The sequence below is a fragment of the Antennarius striatus genome, chromosome 10, assembly GCF_040054535.1.
Source record: "Antennarius striatus isolate MH-2024 chromosome 10, ASM4005453v1, whole genome shotgun sequence".
NCBI classification, from domain to species: Eukaryota; Metazoa; Chordata; class Actinopteri; order Lophiiformes; family Antennariidae; genus Antennarius; species Antennarius striatus.
The window spans coordinates 22402684-22419890 of record NC_090785.1 but is presented as its reverse complement, the minus strand read 5'-3'; the positions used below and the strand labels follow the sequence as shown (position 1 = coordinate 22419890).

General features: G+C 43.0%; 1 non-coding gene across 1 annotated transcript; it reads right to left on the bottom strand.

The window, feature by feature from the left end:
• Positions 1–10611: 10611 nt before the first annotated feature.
• Positions 10612–10684, bottom strand: trnat-ugu (transfer RNA threonine (anticodon UGU)). Its single transcript has one exon. It is a non-coding gene; the product is annotated as a tRNA-Thr (tRNA).
• Positions 10685–17207: the final 6523 nt, after the last annotated feature.

Sequence of the window (17207 nt, the reverse complement as noted above, 5' to 3'; positions counted from 1 at the left end):
CTTCTTGTAAATGGAAGGAATCATTAAAAAAAATAAAATTCAGTCATTTGAAGAGATTGTATTACAGTCCTGAATAGAGCATAATCTTAGAGATTATGACCATCATTTATGACACCACAGCTAGAGAAAGGAAACACAGACATACACTAACACACTACTAACCCTAACCCTAACCCTAACCCACCACCTCTATCAGGTATAAAACAAACCATCTTCCAGCAGGGACACGAGTCTCTTCGTGTATCTCCACTACAATCACAGGGCCAAACGAGTGTGCCACATTATTTACACTCAGTGCAGAAGAAGAAGCATTTTCTTCTTTCATTTCTGTCCATTGGTCATTTTATTTCTTTATAACGGATTTGATATAAATGAAAGTGAATTACAAGAACATTAAATATGAAAACTTAGATAAATTAAATGATTGTACTCACAGAAACAACTGTTCAAACGGCTGATTTAAACATAAAATCCATTCTCCTTTGTTTCCTCAAGAACACTCCGTTAACTAGAACAGGTTAACTAGAACTGGTTAACTAGAACTGATTAACTAGTACTGGTTAACTAGAACTGGTTAACTAGAACTGGTTAACTAGAACAGGTTAGCTAGAACAGGTTAACTAGTTCAGGTTAGCTAGAACAAGTTAGCTAGGACAGGTTAACTAGAACAGGTTAGCTAGTTCAGGTTAGCTAGTTCAGGTTATCTAGAACAGGTAAACTAGTTCAGGTTACCTAGAACAGGTTAGCTAGAACAGGTTAGCTAGTTCAGGTTAGCTAGTTTAGGTTGCCTAGAACAGGTTAGCTAGAACAGGTTAGCTAGAACAGGTTAGCTAGAACAGGTTAAGTAGTTCAGGTTAACTAGAACAGGTTAGCTAGAACAGGTTAACAAGTTCATGTTAGCTAGAACAGGTTAGCTAGAACAGGTTAACTAGTTCAGGTTACCTAGAACAGGTTAGCTAGAACAGGTTAACTAGTTCAGGTTACCTAGAACAGGTTAGCTTGAACAGGTTAAGTAGTCCAGGTTAGCTAGAACAGGTTAACTAGTTCAGGTTAGCTAGAACAGGTTAGCTAAAACAAGTTAGCTAGGACAGGTTAGCTAGTTCAGGTTAGCTAGAACAGGTTAGCTAGAACTGGTTAACGAGAACTGGTTAACTAGAACTGGTTAACTAGAACTGGTTAACTAGAACAGGTTAACTAGAACTGGTTAACTAGAACAGGTTAGCTAGAACAGGTTAGCTAGAACAGGTTAGCTAGTTCAGGTTAGCTAGAACAAGTTAGCTAGGACAGGTTAACTAGAACAGGTTAGCTAGTTCAGGTTAGCTAGTTTAGGTTGCCTAGAACAGGTTAGCTAGAACAGGTTAACTAGAACTGGTTAACTAGAACAGGTTAGCTAGAACAGGTTAGCTAGAACAGGTTAGCTAGAACAGGTTAACAAGTTCAGGTTAGCTAGAACAGGTTAGCTAGAACAGGTTAACAAGTTCATGTTAGCTAGAACAGGTTAACTAGTTCAGGTTAGCTAGAACAGGTTAGCTAGAACAAGTTAGCTAGGACAGGTTAACTAGAACAGGTTAGCTAGTTCAGGTTAGCTAGTTTAGGTTACCTAGAACAGGTTAGCTAGAACAGGTTAGCTAGAACAGGTTAACTAGAACTGGTTAACTAGAACAGGTTAGCTAGAACAGGTTAACTAGAACAGGTTAACTAGTTCAGGTTATCTAGAACAGGTAAACTAGTTCAGGTTACCTAGAACAGGTTAGCTAGAACAGGTTAACTAGTTCAGGTTAGCTAGAACAAGTTAGCTAGGACAGGTTAACTAGAACAGGTTAGCTAGTTCAGGTTAGCTAGTTTAGGTTGCCTAGAACAGGTTAGCTAGAACAGGTTAGCTAGAACAGGTTAGCTAGAACAGGTTAAGTAGTTCAGGTTAACTAGAACAGGTTAGCTAGAACAGGTTAACAAGTTCATGTTACCTAGAACAGGTTAGCTAGAACAGATTAGCTAGAACAGGTTAACTAGTTCAGGTTACCTAGAACAGGTTAGCTAGAACAGGTTAAGTAGTTCAGGTTAGCTAGAACAGGTTAGCTAGAACAGGTTAGCTAGAACAGGTTAAGTAGTTCAGGTTACCTAGAACAGATTAGGTAGAACAGATTAGCTAGAACAGGTTAACTAGTTCAGGTTACCTAGAACAGGTTACCTAGAACAGGTTAGCTTGAACAGGTTAGCTCCTTCAGGGATCGGACCCTCGTCTCACTAGAGCTTCTCTTCAAATGTGCGTCTGTATAGCACCGCCTTCTCAGAGTGAGTATCCAATCACAGGACACCTACATGTTAGGACAACGTGGGCTAGCCAGCAGGTCCTGGAAGGCCAACTCGTGATCTGATTGGCTATCGCATCTGTCTATTAACTAAATGTTCCCGTTCACTCTCAGTGCAGGGAGACCTGCTTTCTAGATTCTGAAGGTCCTGGGCAGATTTCATTCAACCTGGCAACACAGGCTAGCTGAATTCTGATTGGATAAAACCTCTCTAATCTAAAAATAGAACTCTGGCCCAGTGTTGGCCCATGTTAGATTATATCCAAATGTATAATTATATGTTTATACATATGTTTGAGTATATTTATTTAAGGAAAATGCATTAAAATATAATTAACTTTTATCATAAATATTATGATGATTTCTGGTTATGTTAGACCAGCAGAGAAGGCCTTGTTGGCCCCACCGCCCACCACTGGATCTAATGTTCTAACACACAACAATGCTTCTGAACAGAGCATTAAAGTCAATGAGTTATTGTGAGAAGTGGTGGCATGTTTAAATGTCGAAAAGTGAAAATAAATGAATGAATAAATAAATAAGTCCGGGCAAATGTCCCATTATGCAAATTTGAAAATGCTATCATTCTCTAACTTTTAGTACCTTTTAAGACAAACAATACCAACAAGTGAAAGAGGAGTGACTTTAACCCCTGAGCGACCGATGAAGGGTCGCCCTGACTCAAACCCATGATGCACCGTGTTGTTGTGAAGCCAGTGTGTGTGTGTGTGTGTGTGTGTGTGTGTGTGTGTGTGTGTGTGTGTGTGTGTGTGTGTGTGTGTGTGTGTGTGTGTGTGCGTGCGTGCGTGCGTGCATGTGTGTGTGTGTGTGACTAAAAGAACCACTGTTAGTAAAGGTGCAGCAGGACAGAGACCCGGTTTCTCTCTACAGATCAGGAGAATCTCCACTTTCAATTACCTGCAAACAGCAGGATCACTGGAATCGCCCGGCGCTGACATAGGGTGTAATCCCCGATCAATCTGTGATAACTGTGAAAAATCCCAAGAAGATTAGGCTAAAAGCTGACTCGAACCTCTCAGCATTAAATTTCCTCTTTCAGTTGGAGAACAGGAAGCCTCCTGTCTGATGAGAGGGATGTATGTCGGTGTCATTTCCTCCACTTTCCTTCGTTTCCTTTAGTGTTCAGTTGATGAGAAAAGGTTTGTTTGAATACTAGAGTCGGAACAAACTTTATTTAAATCCTCTGAAGGGTCTTTTTATGGTTGAAAGTATTCAAATGACGAAGAGACAGATATGTGGACGACTACTTCCTTCAACAAATTCATTCAAGCAAGCAGACAGACAGACAGGCAGGCAGACAGGCAGACAGACAGGCAGGCAGGCAGGCAGGCAGACAGGCAGACAGACAGGCCCAGCACCAGTGGAGCTAATTAAATGACTACTTCTTGCATAATTTAAGGTGTTTTATATTAATGAGGCCAAAAAACAGCCTCCTGGATACACTTCTTGGCCAGAAAGGAACAATCAATGTTTTTGCTCGACTCAGCATTTGTTTTCCCAGAATTCCCCGTAACTTCACACACACACACACACACACACACACACACACACACACACACACACACACACACACACACACACACACACACACACACACACACACATAGCTGACATGAGATAAGAGGCTGATTATGATGGCTGATTATCACTTCTTCTTCTTTTTTTAATAAACTCACAACCAAAGTAAAATTGTTGATGTGTCAAAGGAAATAATAATCAGCAGCACCAGGGCTTCGGTATTTTTCCAGACATGTTCCAAACTCTCATCAGCTTTTTGAGCAATCACAAAAATAAAAGACGTGGATGTGTCTGTCAGCACATTTCTTCTGCGTGTGTGTTTTGAATCTCACAGGAAAAGTTAATGACAGGAAGTTGAAGTGAGTTTATTACAGCAGTGACAGTCAATCGCAGGAAGAACTGGAGACGGTTACATAATATTTTTGGGAGGTATGTGGATATAATCGTCAAGTCGACAACCTGCTTCTCTGCTGGAATCCCTCCAGTCAGTGTTTCCCTGGAATATGTTTGTCTTTAAACTCAGTGACGGTTCATTCAGAGTCACAGGAGAGCAGAGAGGAGCTGTCAATCACACACACACACACACACACACACACACACACACACACACACACACACACATACACACACACACACACACACACACACACTCAGTTTAAACTCGTTTAGACCTGAGTCTTCTCTCTGACGCCACATACTCATACTGTTTTAATCGGGGTTGCATCATCCTCACTTTTACGCCTTTGATTTTATTTTATCTTTTTTTATTATCTTTTTTTATTTCATTTTATGTTATTTTATTTTATGTAATTTTATTTTATTTCTCATGTATGCTGTCCCAGGGTTCAATCTGTGGTATCTGCTGCCCTGCAGGGGCACAAGCCAGTGTCAACTGTATGCCGATGCAAAGCTCGGGAAAATGCAGAGGGTTTCAGCGGGAAGGGCATCCAGCATAAAATATTTGCGAAACAAGTATGAGCATTCATCTAAAATGGAAAAAAGATTACACGCAAGTGGTGACCCCTAACGTGAAAACTTGAAAGGAGGTATTTATTTAATGTGTTTGCATTGCTCTTATTTTAATTTTGTGATGTCAGGTGGTCTTGAATGCCGAGAAAAATGCCTAACAAATAAATTGTCTTATTATAAATGTATTATTGCAGTTTAAATTGTTTCCAGATGAAAGGCAGAACACTTGGAATAGAGATCAATTTGCTTCAGACTAAATTTGCCAGGATCCAGACGGATAGCACTATTTAAGAGGCTTTTCTTAGTATTCCTCATCAGTTACATGTGAATCAGTAGATCTGTAGGCGTGTAACTCGTTGCTTATACTATCTGTCCCTTAGCATTGAGCTAGCTGCCATCCGTTACTGTTGGACTGTGTGGAGTTAATAACAACTCTAGTTTATATTAATATGTCTGGTATTAATGAATGTATCAGGATCAGGGCCTGACATGCTGTTTTTGCGTGTTTTATTTCAGTGTCACAGATCTTCAGTAAAATCACCCGTCTATCACTTTTGATATTGATTACTTTTCACGAGTGTCATAATCCCATGATAATCTGGTCATAAAAACATTTGTACAATACCTCCACTAGCTCCAGACATGAATTAATGATCCACTAAACCTTGGGAATTCAGAGTAAATACTATGGGTTGTCAGGAAATGATCTTACCTTTAATCTCTCATCCGGGGTGAAGTGATCGTGGCAGATTCTCGGATCTTTGATCCTTCTGACCCTGTTTATCCCTGCTTTCCATTTCCTTCCAATCTTTCCAGAAGGTATTCTGAATAACGATAGGTTCCTGTCTTTATCTCTAACTCCTGTGGTGTTGGAACAACCATTCACCTCACAGGTAACCATGATTTTATCGGGTTCATCTCTTCAGTGATCATGTTGTGTTCTAATGGCTGCCTCCTGTGACCTACTAAAAAAATTAAGATTTTTTCATAATGATAAACAAAATAAATATCACTTCTAAATGAGTTTCCTATACCTTTAAATAGATGTTTTAACGTGTGGTCCTGCTTTCCCTGTACTGGATTAAAGGTGCTGTGTCCCAGGTTGGTATCAGTATATTATTGATTAAGCTAACTGTATATCTTGTAAACGTCACGCCTGACCTGTTAAACTCAGAGAGGAGGGTGTGATAACCAGTGCTGAAAAAGTTGTTAGCACCAGGACCAACATTCACCTGGTGTGATTACCTTGACAAAAACATGATGTCACTACCTTAAAAAATATAAAACACACACATAAAGTCTCACCATGACATAAAATGAATGTTGCTACAGGAAGGAAGAGGACAGAAGGAGCGCTGCACATCAACAGAGTGCTTTTGTTCCCATTTTTAACCTGTTTATTTTAAAGTTGCTGAACTCATCACTGCTTCCAGTATTCCCTGACAGGACTTTTATCTGCTTAGCTTTTAATCTGACAACGAGGTGACTGTTATAAATTCCCTTTTTCCCAGTACTCTTATTTCCCCTTTAGGAGCTGTCTCATGCATCTTTCTAAATAAATGGTGGATGTTGGACGATATAAACCTGCTGAAAAGCTTTTCTTCCTTCATTAAACTCTTACTAATTAACTTATCACATTTAATTATACATTTAATTACGAAATGTCTGTGTTCTTTCTGGTCGTCAATGTTTTCATCCACCTTCAATCCAAACACAAGGTTTTTCTCCTTATAATAGGTCTATTCATAGGTATTTCCTACAGAGGGAACGCCAATGGGGGCGACCCTTGGATGTGTAGAAGAGCACTTTTATGTGGTTCCACAATGACCTGGCGTCTCATCTGGGATGTACCCCAGCTCTTGCCCGTAGCCAGCTGGGAGAGGCTCCAACGGACCCCCCAGCAAAGAGGATAAACAGCTGAAGACGAGACCATTAAGGTCGCCTCTTCTTCAAGGGAACGGATGGATGGTACAGCAGCACCAATGGAGTGTACTATTAATTATATTATAGTAAACTATTTGAGATGAATTATTGCTTTACACAGCAGTCAAGATAAATAAAATATATAGTATGTCAACGACATGCCTGAGAATAAATGGGTTTGGGAGTGTGTCGCTGAAGGCCAGTGTGAGATTTACTCGAGGTGAATGGAGGCAGAAAGACCTGAAGGAGCCGTAAACTAGACAGGGCCACCCCGGCATTTTGAATGGTGAGGGATTTGTGGAGTCGTCAGGTGAGGCCCCCACCTTGTCCCACCTGTTGTCTCTGATCTCAGCTGCTTTTTAGGCAACGGCAGGACCGGTGTGTCGAGTTCTGCCTCCGATAGCGAGGAAGGAGAAGCTGCGACTGACATGCGCTAAAGACACAGGAACAATGTCTGTTGTCTACGGGGTCACAGTCACACCCCAGCTTCAGCACCTTCATGTTCCTACAGGTACACCTTGCTCATGGGCATTTAAAGGCAATCATGTCCTTTTTCCTTTTTTATTTATACCCCTCTGGGGTCAGAGGACAGGATTTTAATATCTTAAAGGTGCTTTCACACAATTTAATACATAGTATATATAAAATGATTAAAGTTGTAAATGTATCTTATAGAATTTATAGCACAATGTCACAATCTTGGAACATGAGGCTCCAGCATTCAGTATATACAAAGAACGATCCAGAGATCACGTGACTCAATCCGGGAATATCTGAATTCAGATTTCTTGTGAAAATATTTTTTTACTCATTTGGATTAAATGTTGATGCTTGATCTGAGGTGGGGGGGGGCTCTCATCCAAACTGGGGTGAGATGGTTTGTACAATGGTCTTTGGGGCAGCACCAGTGATCAGTGGTTTTCTGTCTGCTTCATGGTGTAAAATAGTGACCTTTATCATATTTATATTCCACAAATATGTAGTTATAAATGTGTCTTCAGGCACATTCAGAGAATGAATGAATGAATGAATGAATGAATGAATGAATGAATGAATGAATGAATGAATGAATGAATGAATGAATTTATTTATTTTGAACAACGAAAACAAAATAACAATAATAAACAATAATAAATACACCGGAAAAGTGTGAACACTGTCCGAAAAGGAGCAGGAAGAAAAAGGGAGTAGGAGTCAGAACAATGAGTTGAGCATGACGCTGCGTTTGTCCTCTAACCGGATGATGAGGAGCTCCCAAACGTACCGTCTCCTCAGTCTGAAGACATTCTTAGTGGATTTGGTGCCTCATAAAACACCATTAGCTCTTTCTAAGTGCTACGGTTCAGGTCACACAAACCGTTTAAGCCTCATTCTGCTTTCCCTCTTCACACGTACGCCGTTCATAATCTTTCCTACGTCCCTGTTTTCACAGAACAAACTGAACGTCTCTGGGTTTAAACCAAAAGCCGAGGTGGAACCAGCCTTGAAAAAGCTTAATGAAGAAATGCACATGTGTCCCTAACAGAGCTATCTATCTTTCAAACCCTGCAGCCAATCAAGTTGAGTATTCACCAGGACCGTGGTAACAAACGGGCAGACGCTTTAACATAATGCAAAGTATTTTAGGAGGAAAGCGTCGCATCAACCAGATCATCTGTGAGAGCAGACCCAGTGAGGGAGGGGGGATAGTGCTGGACCATAGTAGACCCTCTGCTGAGAGGCAAACCCCTGCTGCTGGAGAGATGGCAGGCCCGCTGTGTCCCACCTGTCCGCCGCGGTACGACACGACTTTACAACCAACACTGTCGTCAGATTGTTGGCTGCAGCTTCCTTTTGTTTTGTTTACTAGAGAACTTCATATTTGTTTTCTGCAGCGTTGATGGTATCTGGTGATGGGAGGCTGGACGTGGTCTCCTGCCCCCGGTGTGAGGGCGAGGCCGACCTCAGCTGTGCCCATCTGGAGCGACTCATCATCGGGCCTTTGTTCTGGACGTGTGCGAAGTGTCCTCTGGCAGCTGGTGTTTGGAATGCAAAGTCTTTCTACGGCCCTTTGGTGACGTTCAGACACAAAAACGATTGTGTTAAGGAAGGTTGATTGTTTCATTGGATGGCATGTCCCTGCAGGATGTCAAAACATTTGACTGGTAGTAAACATTAATATCAGTGGAGGATATAAGGACGGCGTCATGAGTCAGGTTCGGATGCAGAGAGGATGAAGCTCAGCCTCCCTCTGCTGGAGGGTTTTCAGGAGGAAATGTTAGCCTTCAATAAAGACAGACATGAGGGGAGAACAATTCACCGCTAGCTTGTTCTTAAAACGTTTATGATTTTAACTTGTCTAAAATGTAAGCTAATGCAAAAGGAATTTTGTGGATTATGTAAATGTGATTAATACAATCCCGTACAATTTTTTTCTATGTCACGATTTAAACAAACGCTAGGTTTCCGAAGTCCAACACAGTCAATAAATAACAACACAACAGACTCACAATAAGACAATGAACACAAAGTGTTACAGTAAAATATCAAATAAAAATCCAATACAATAAGTTAAAAATGGAAATAAAATCAGATAAAACAATTAAAATCATAAAATCAGATACAAAATCAACACTCTAGATCAGGGGTGTCAATGTCAAAAAAACAATCTGCTCCAAGCTGAGGGCCGAACTGGTTCAATGTTTATTAAAACATATTGAAATGAACATAGCCTATTGAACACAGTGTATATTATTTAATGATTAAATGAATAAAGCAATATTTTTCATGGCTCTGTCAGTAACTTCGAGGGGAAAGATAAACACATAATTGAAACTGCATGAGGTATAAACTGAAAATGCATTACTATGCTGCTCTATGATCCTACCAATCACTGCTTTTAAATAGTAAAATAAAAAAATAATTGATTTAAAATGAGCCAGTGAAGAAGCCTGCCTGATCTGCAGGGGGAGCCCATCCCATAGTTTAGATGCTCATACAGAAAATGTGCGTTCCCCTCTGAGCTTCAGCCTGACTTTAGGCTGTGTGAGGAGCAGCTGGTCAGCTGACCTGAGAGAGCCAATAGGAGTGTATGAGTGAAGTAGCTCAGAGAGGTAGGGTGTAGCGAGGCCATTTAAGGCTTTAAAAGCAAATAAAAGGATTTTAAAATGAATCCTTAAATGTGTGGGCAGCCAGTGCAGTGATGCTACAGTCGGTGAAATGTGCTCGTACTTTCTTGTTCTTGTTAAAAGACATGCAGCAGCATTCTTAACCAGTTGAAGGCGGGCCATGGAGTGGGCCATGGAGGACCCACTAACGCCCACTTAAAGTCCGTTACAGTAGTCCAGCCGAGTGGCTAGATAGCCGATAAAATTTTTACAAGGTTCCTTGTAAAACCCAGTTTTGGGTTCTGTTCAGGTTGCGTTACACACTTGGAGATAACTTCACATCAAGGAGGGACAAAGGAACTAAAACTAGTTTCTTTATACTTATTGGTAATTTTTTTAAAATTTTGTATACTGATTCTGATCCCAACAGGGAAATTAGTGGCACACTCTAGTTGGTTTTTGATGTTTTTCATGCATATATACAGTATGTGTGTACAGGCCCTGAACACACAAACACACACACAGGGGGCCTATATGCATGCAAGGGAGGTAGAGTGGTGGGCAGCTCCTTCGTGGTGTGCCCCAAATGAGTTAAACAACTTGTAAGGGGGACAGCGCCTTGCTCAAGGGCGCTTCGGGTGCTCCGGAGGTGAGCTGACACGTCCCCCTGTCAGCTCACCTCCGGGTATTTTTTGGGCAGAAGCGAGAATCAAACCTCCAATCTTGAAGCATTGGACGACCCGCTCTACCGCTAAGTCGCTGCCTCCTCCAAATAAACTAAACATAGGCCCCAGCGAGATTTGAACTCACGACCCCTGGTTTACAAGACCAGTGCTCTAACCCCTGAGCTACGGAGCCCTATTTTATACACAGTATTGACCCGAATGTAAGATGATCCCTATTATAAGACGACCCCCTCTTTTTCAAGGCTCAAGTTTGAAAAAAGACTTTTTGAACACCAAATTTATTTCTATAGAGAAATAATTACAGTACATCTGAAACAAATGATTATAACAATATATTCGAGAAATGTAGCCACAAGAGGGCACAAGCCAGTGTCTTATTGTGCCGGTCCCAAGCCCGGATAAATACAGAGGGTTGCGTCAGGAAAGGCATCCGGCGTCAACCTTTTGCCAAATCAAATATGCGAATCATACCCATGACCTCCATACCGGATCGGTCGAGGCCCGGGTTAACAACGACCGCCATCGGCGCTGTTGACCTACAGGGCACCGGTGGAAATTGGATTACTGTTGGTCGAGGAAGGAGAGGAGGAAAGTGTGTTCGCACGAAGAAAGAGAAGAGGAACGCCTAGAATAGTATAGGACTGAGAGTAGGGACGTTGAATGTTGGAACTATGACAGGAAAATGTAGAGAGTTGGTTGACATGATGCAGAGAAGGAAGGTAGACATACTGTGTGTCCAGGAGACCAGGTGGAAAGGTAGCAAGGCTAGAAGTTTAGGAGCAGGGTTCAAGTTGTTCTATCATGGTGTAGATGGGAAGAGAAATGGAGTAGGAGTTATCTTGAAGGAGGAGTTTGTTAGGAATGTCCTGGAGGTAAAAAGAGTGTCAGATAGAGTGATGAGTCTGAAGCTAGAAATAGAAGGTGTGATGTTCAATGTTGTTAGTGGGTATGCTCCACAGGTAGGATGTGAGCTGGAGGAGAAGGAGAAATTCTGGTTGGACTTTGATGAAGTGATGCAGAGCATGCCTAGAAGTGAGAGAGTTGTCATTGGAGCAGACTTCAATGGACATGTTGGTGCAGGAAACAGAGGTGATGAGGAGGTGATGGGCAGGTTTGGTATCCAGGAGAGGAACGCAGAAGGACAGATGGTAGTTGACTTTGCAAAAAGGATGGAAATGGCTGTAGTGAATACTTTCTTCCAGAAGAGGCAGGAACATAGAGTGACCTATAAGAGTGGCGGTAGGAGCACACAGGTAGACTACATCTTGTGTGGACGGTGTAACCTGAAGGAGATCAGTGACTGCAAAGTAGTGGTAGGTGAGAGTGTAGCCAAACAGCATAGGATGGTGGTGTGTAGGATGACTCTGGTGGTGAGGAAGATGAAGAGGACAAAGGCAGAGCAGAAGACGAAATGGTGGAAGCTAAAAAAGGAAGAGTGTTGGATGACTTTTAGGAAGGAGTTGAGACAGGCTCTGGGTGGTCAGGAGGTGCTTCCAGATGACTGGACAACTACAGCTAATGTGATCAGGGAGACAGGTAGGAGAGTACTTGGTGTGTCATCTGGAAGGAAAGTAGATAAGGAGACTTGGTGGTGGAATGAGGAGGGACAGGAGTGTATACAGAGAAAGAGGTTAGCTAAGAAGAAGTGGGACCCTGAGAGGACTGAGGAGAGTAGACAGGAGTACAGGGAGATGCAGCGTAAGGTGAAGGTAGAGGTAGCAAAGGCCAAACAAGAAGCTTATGATGACTTGTATGCTAGGTTGGACAGTAAGGAGGGAGAGACTGATCTATACCGGTTGGCAAGACAGAGAGATAGAGATGGGAAGGACGTGCAGCAGGTTAGGGTGATTAAGGATAGGGATGGAAGTCTATTGACAGGTGCCAGTAGTGTGATGGGAAGATGGAAAGAGTACTTTGAAGATGAACGTGGAAAATGAGAGAGAACAAAGACTAGAAGAGGTGACTGTTGTGGACCAGGATGTAGCAAAGATTAGTCAGGATGAAGTGAGGAGGGCATTGAAGAGGATGAAGAGTGGAAAGGCAGTCGGTCCTGATGATATACCTGTAGAGGTATGGAAGTGTCTAGGAGAGGTGGCAGTAGAGTTTCTGACTGGGTTGTTCAACAGGATCTTAGATAGTGAGAAGATGCCTGAGGAACAAAGGAGAAGTGTGCTGGTTCCCATTTTTAAGAACAAGGGAGATGTGCAGAGTTGTGGCAACTACAGAGGAATAAAGCTGATGAGCCATACAATGAAGTTATGGGAGAGAGTAGTGGAAGCTAGACTAAGGGCAGAAGTGAACATTTGTGAGCAGCAGTTTGGTTTCATGCCAAAAAAGAGAACTACAGATGCAGTATTTGCTTTGAGGATGTTGATAGAGAAGTACAGAGAAGGCCAGAGGGAGCTGCATTGTGTTTTTGTAGATCTGGAGAAAGATGATGACAGGGTGCTAAAGCGAAGTCCGACCTACTAGCTCCGCAGTTCGTTCAGATGATCAGGGCATACAGATGACTCTTGAGACGATGGTTGGAAGTTCATAGTACTTAACTTACAGAGCTCCGGGTCGTTCTCCAATACTACAGAACAATGGTGAATGCAGTACGAGAAGGACAAATTCTTATCTGAAGACAGTGGTATTTATACTGTTGAAGACAGGCATGATGTCACATGACTCTTTTACAGGAATGCAATTACCGGTAAATTCAAAGGGACAGTCTGAGAAACAAATGTTGAAGGGACAGTGAAACAGACAAATGGTGAATGCATGATAACCTCAGGGTCCATAAACTACATCTTCAAAGGCTGGGAAACTGAAGTTATTTAGCAAGTGTTGATTGTATCCTGTGAGCAGACCTCGTTTACCTCGTGTGTGTGTGTGTGTGTGTGTGTGTGTGTGTGTGTGTGTGTGTGTGTGTGTGTGTGTGTGTGTGTGTGTGTGTGTGTGTGTGTGTGTGTGTGTGTGTGGAGTAAATCCTGTGGAAGGATTTCACCAAATGTTCTTCTAGCCCTAAAGGTTAGAAGATCTTGGAATGTTATCAGTATTTCATATGCAATAACCCTGAGCAATAAACCAGAACAACAACCCTGGAGAAAGAAACTAAGGGTGAGAAGATGACCAAAGGATTTAAATGCTTTTCCCATGTAAAGACCTGAACAATGAAATTAAAATTTCCTTCAGTGCCCAGAGAGGAACTGTGGTATTGTATGAGGAAGTCTGGAGTGGCAGAGAAGTATGTTAGAGCAGTGCAGGACATGTATGAGGACTGTAAGACAGTGGTGAGGTGTGTGTAGGTGTGACAGAGGAGTTCAAGGTGGAGGTGGGACTGCATCAGGGATCAGCTCTGAGCCCCTTCTTGTTGCTATGGTGATGGACAGGCTGACAGACGAGGTTAGACAGGAATCTCCATGGACTATGATGTTTGCAGATGACATTGTGATCTGCAGTGAGAGCAGGGAACAGGTGGAGGAGAAGCTAGAGAGGTGGAGGTTTGTCCTGGAAAGGAGAGGAATGAAGGTTAGCCGCAGTAAGACAGAGTACATGTGTGTGAATGAGAGGGACCCAAGTGGAAGAGTGAGGTTACAGGGAGAAGAGATCAAGAAGGTGGAGGATTTGAAGTACTTAGGGTCAACAGTCCAGAGCAATGGAGAGTGTGGAAAAGAGGTGAAGAAGCGTGTCCAGGCAGGATGGAACGGGTGGAGGAAAGTGTCAGGTGTGATGTGTGATAGAAGAGTTTCAGCTAAAATGAAAGGAAAGGTGTACAAAACTGTGGTGAGACCAGCGATGTTGTTTGGTCTAGAGACAGTGTCACTGAAGAAAAGACAGGAGACAGCGCTGGAGGTAGCAGAGATGAAGATGCTGAGGTTCTCTCTGGGAGTGACCAGGATGGATAGGATCAGGAATGAGTACATCAGAGGGACAGCACATGTTAGAGGTTCTGGAGATAAAGTCAGAGAGGCCAGACTGAGATGGTTTGGACATGTCCAGAGGAGAGATAGTGAATATATTGGTAGAAGGATGCTGAGTTTTGAACTGCCAGGCAGGAGGCCTAGAGGAAGACCAAAGAGGAGGTTTATGGATGTAGTGAAAGAGGACATGAAGGTAGTTGGTGTGAGAGAAGAGGATGCAAAGGACAGGGTTAGATGGAGGAAATTGATTCGCTGTGGCGACCCCTGAAGGGAAAAACCGAAAGGAAAAGAAGATAACAATATATTCGAGAGAAAAACTGTAGTGCAATAAAATAATGCAAACTGGTTTAAACTTGAGAGTCGCCAAGATCTGTCACATCAGAACTTTACTCCTCGCAAACATCCTCTGCCTCGCTGTGCTCAGTGTCACTGTCCTCACTCCCATTCTCTGGCTCCGCTGGCTCCTCCCATAGCACGTCATCCTCACTGCCGTCCACAGCATTTGATATGCAACGTTTTTTAAACCCGTGGATGAAGCTGTTTGGGGAAACTGCGTCCCATGCGTGGACGATCCACTCACAGAGCAAACGTACCGAAGGCTTCTGAATCTTTCCTGTCGGTGTGAGTGCATGATCACCAGACAGGAGCCACTCTGTATTTCTTTCGCAGATTGTCTTTGAGTGGTTTGTTGACCACAACATCCAACACCTGCAGCTGACTTGTCATTCCCCCCGGAAGTGTCCACAAAATGCACCCAAAATCAGCATGTTCCTCTTTTTTCTGAGTCCCCCACGCCGTCTGCCCCACACAACCTTGAGCCAGCCCACTACAAGCTAAGTCTCCATCCAGCCCTACAATACTGCCAGCTGGTATGGCCTCCTTAGGTACTGTCTTACGTTTTAAAACCACATACAGAGGGAGTTTGGTTCCGTCTGCGAGGCAGGCTACCATGACGGTAACGCAGTTCTTCTCATTTCCATTTGGATTTTATAATAACAGATTTCTCACCTTTCTCGTGTACAGTGACATGTGTTGGCATGTCAAAAAACACAGGTGTCTGATCAGCATTGCCAATCTGATCCGGTGGGTAAGAGTGCTTTTTCCTTAAGTTGATCACATTGCGCTGAAAAGACAACAGCTTCTCTCCAAAGTCAGAGGGCAGGAACTGGACTAGACTTGTTCTGCATCGCAGCGTTAGTCCATTACGCCGCATCATTCTTCTACACCAGCCGAGGCTTGCTTTGAATTCAGTGGTGGGTATGTTTAGCTCTTTGGCTATTTCCATGGCCTTGAGCTGAATGACAGCTCTTCTGATGGGCATCCCATCCTTCCGTTTCTCGTCCACATAAGCACACACCCTCCTGTCGAGCTCTTGGAACCGGCTGCTCTGAGGACCACGGAAAGCTTTTCTCTGACTGCGAGCATTTTTTAGGCGATCTTTTTGAGCTCTCCATCTCCGTATATTACACCCTGTGACACCATATTTCACAGCCGCTTTGTAATTGTTTGAGGACTCTGCTTCATTTATCACCATCGTCTTGAAGTTTGCATCGTAACTTTTCCTCAGCTGCCGGTTAACCATGCCGATCTTAGACCCACTTTTCTCCAGATGGTCTCTACGTTTCTCCATTTTCTGTTTTCTTCTCTTTTCTTTCTTACCGCTATTTTTATTTTTCTTCTTCGTGCCAGGGGTTCGCTTCGGCCTGGGGGAGTTAGTTCAGCATTCGCTTTAACGATATCTGGCACCATCTAGCGTTGTGAATGGGTATAATGTCTAGACCCCGAATATGAGATGACCCCCACTTTTTCAGTCTTATTTCAATGCAAAAAACACCGTCTTATATTCGGACCAATACGGTACATGCTTGATCTGCACAAGACAGATTTCTTTCCTGTAAGGCGTCATTGTACTGGAGGAACGAGACTAGACAGAGTTCATCTGTGTACTAAAACATACGTTTATTCTCTGGACCTCATTCAATTCAGTTCAACAGCCCCCCCAACAAAACAGTACACAGCATGACCACTAGATGACGCCCTCCATCAGTCGGCCACATCAACCAGCTCTGACTGGAGGATCCCAAGGCGTATCCAAGACTGTTGATATATGATCTCTCAACCTGATCCTGGGTCTGCCCTGGGGGTCCTCCCAGCTGGACGAGCCAGGAACACCTCCCTAGGGAGGAAACCTGGAGAATGACACCAGTTCTTCAAAAGTCAGTGATAATAGCAACCAGAAACCACTCTCGTCATGGAATCAGAGTCCTTTATTAATCTCAGAGGGGGAAACTGCTTTTCATTACAGCTGCTCCGCTGCAGAACGTACGTAAGAAGACCACGAGTAGATAAGTTATTTCTTCTCCCAACATAGCAGATGCCTTACACCATAGTGTTCACGGGATTCCCTCTGGCAGACGCGCCACGATGGTTGGACGCCGTGATTGGTTGGGCGCTTGATTGACAGGTAGTCGGTGGAGTTGGTGACAGTGTGACAGCATGAGACTCTTCAAGTGAGCTTATTTACATATTTAGGTGGGGAGATGTACAGATACACACATTTACTGCAGCTCCATTCTTCTTCAACACTACATGTCAAAGTGAGACGTTGTAGAACTTAATGTTCACAGGAAGGAAAGATTTCCTATGGCGTTCAGTATATTTAGGAAGGTCATCCTACTAATGAACAAACTCCTTACTCCCATCAGTGTTCTTTACAGTGGGCGGAAGTCATTGTCCAAGACTGCCCCTCATTTGGACAATGTCCTCTCCAAAGCTACCATGAGTCTAAAT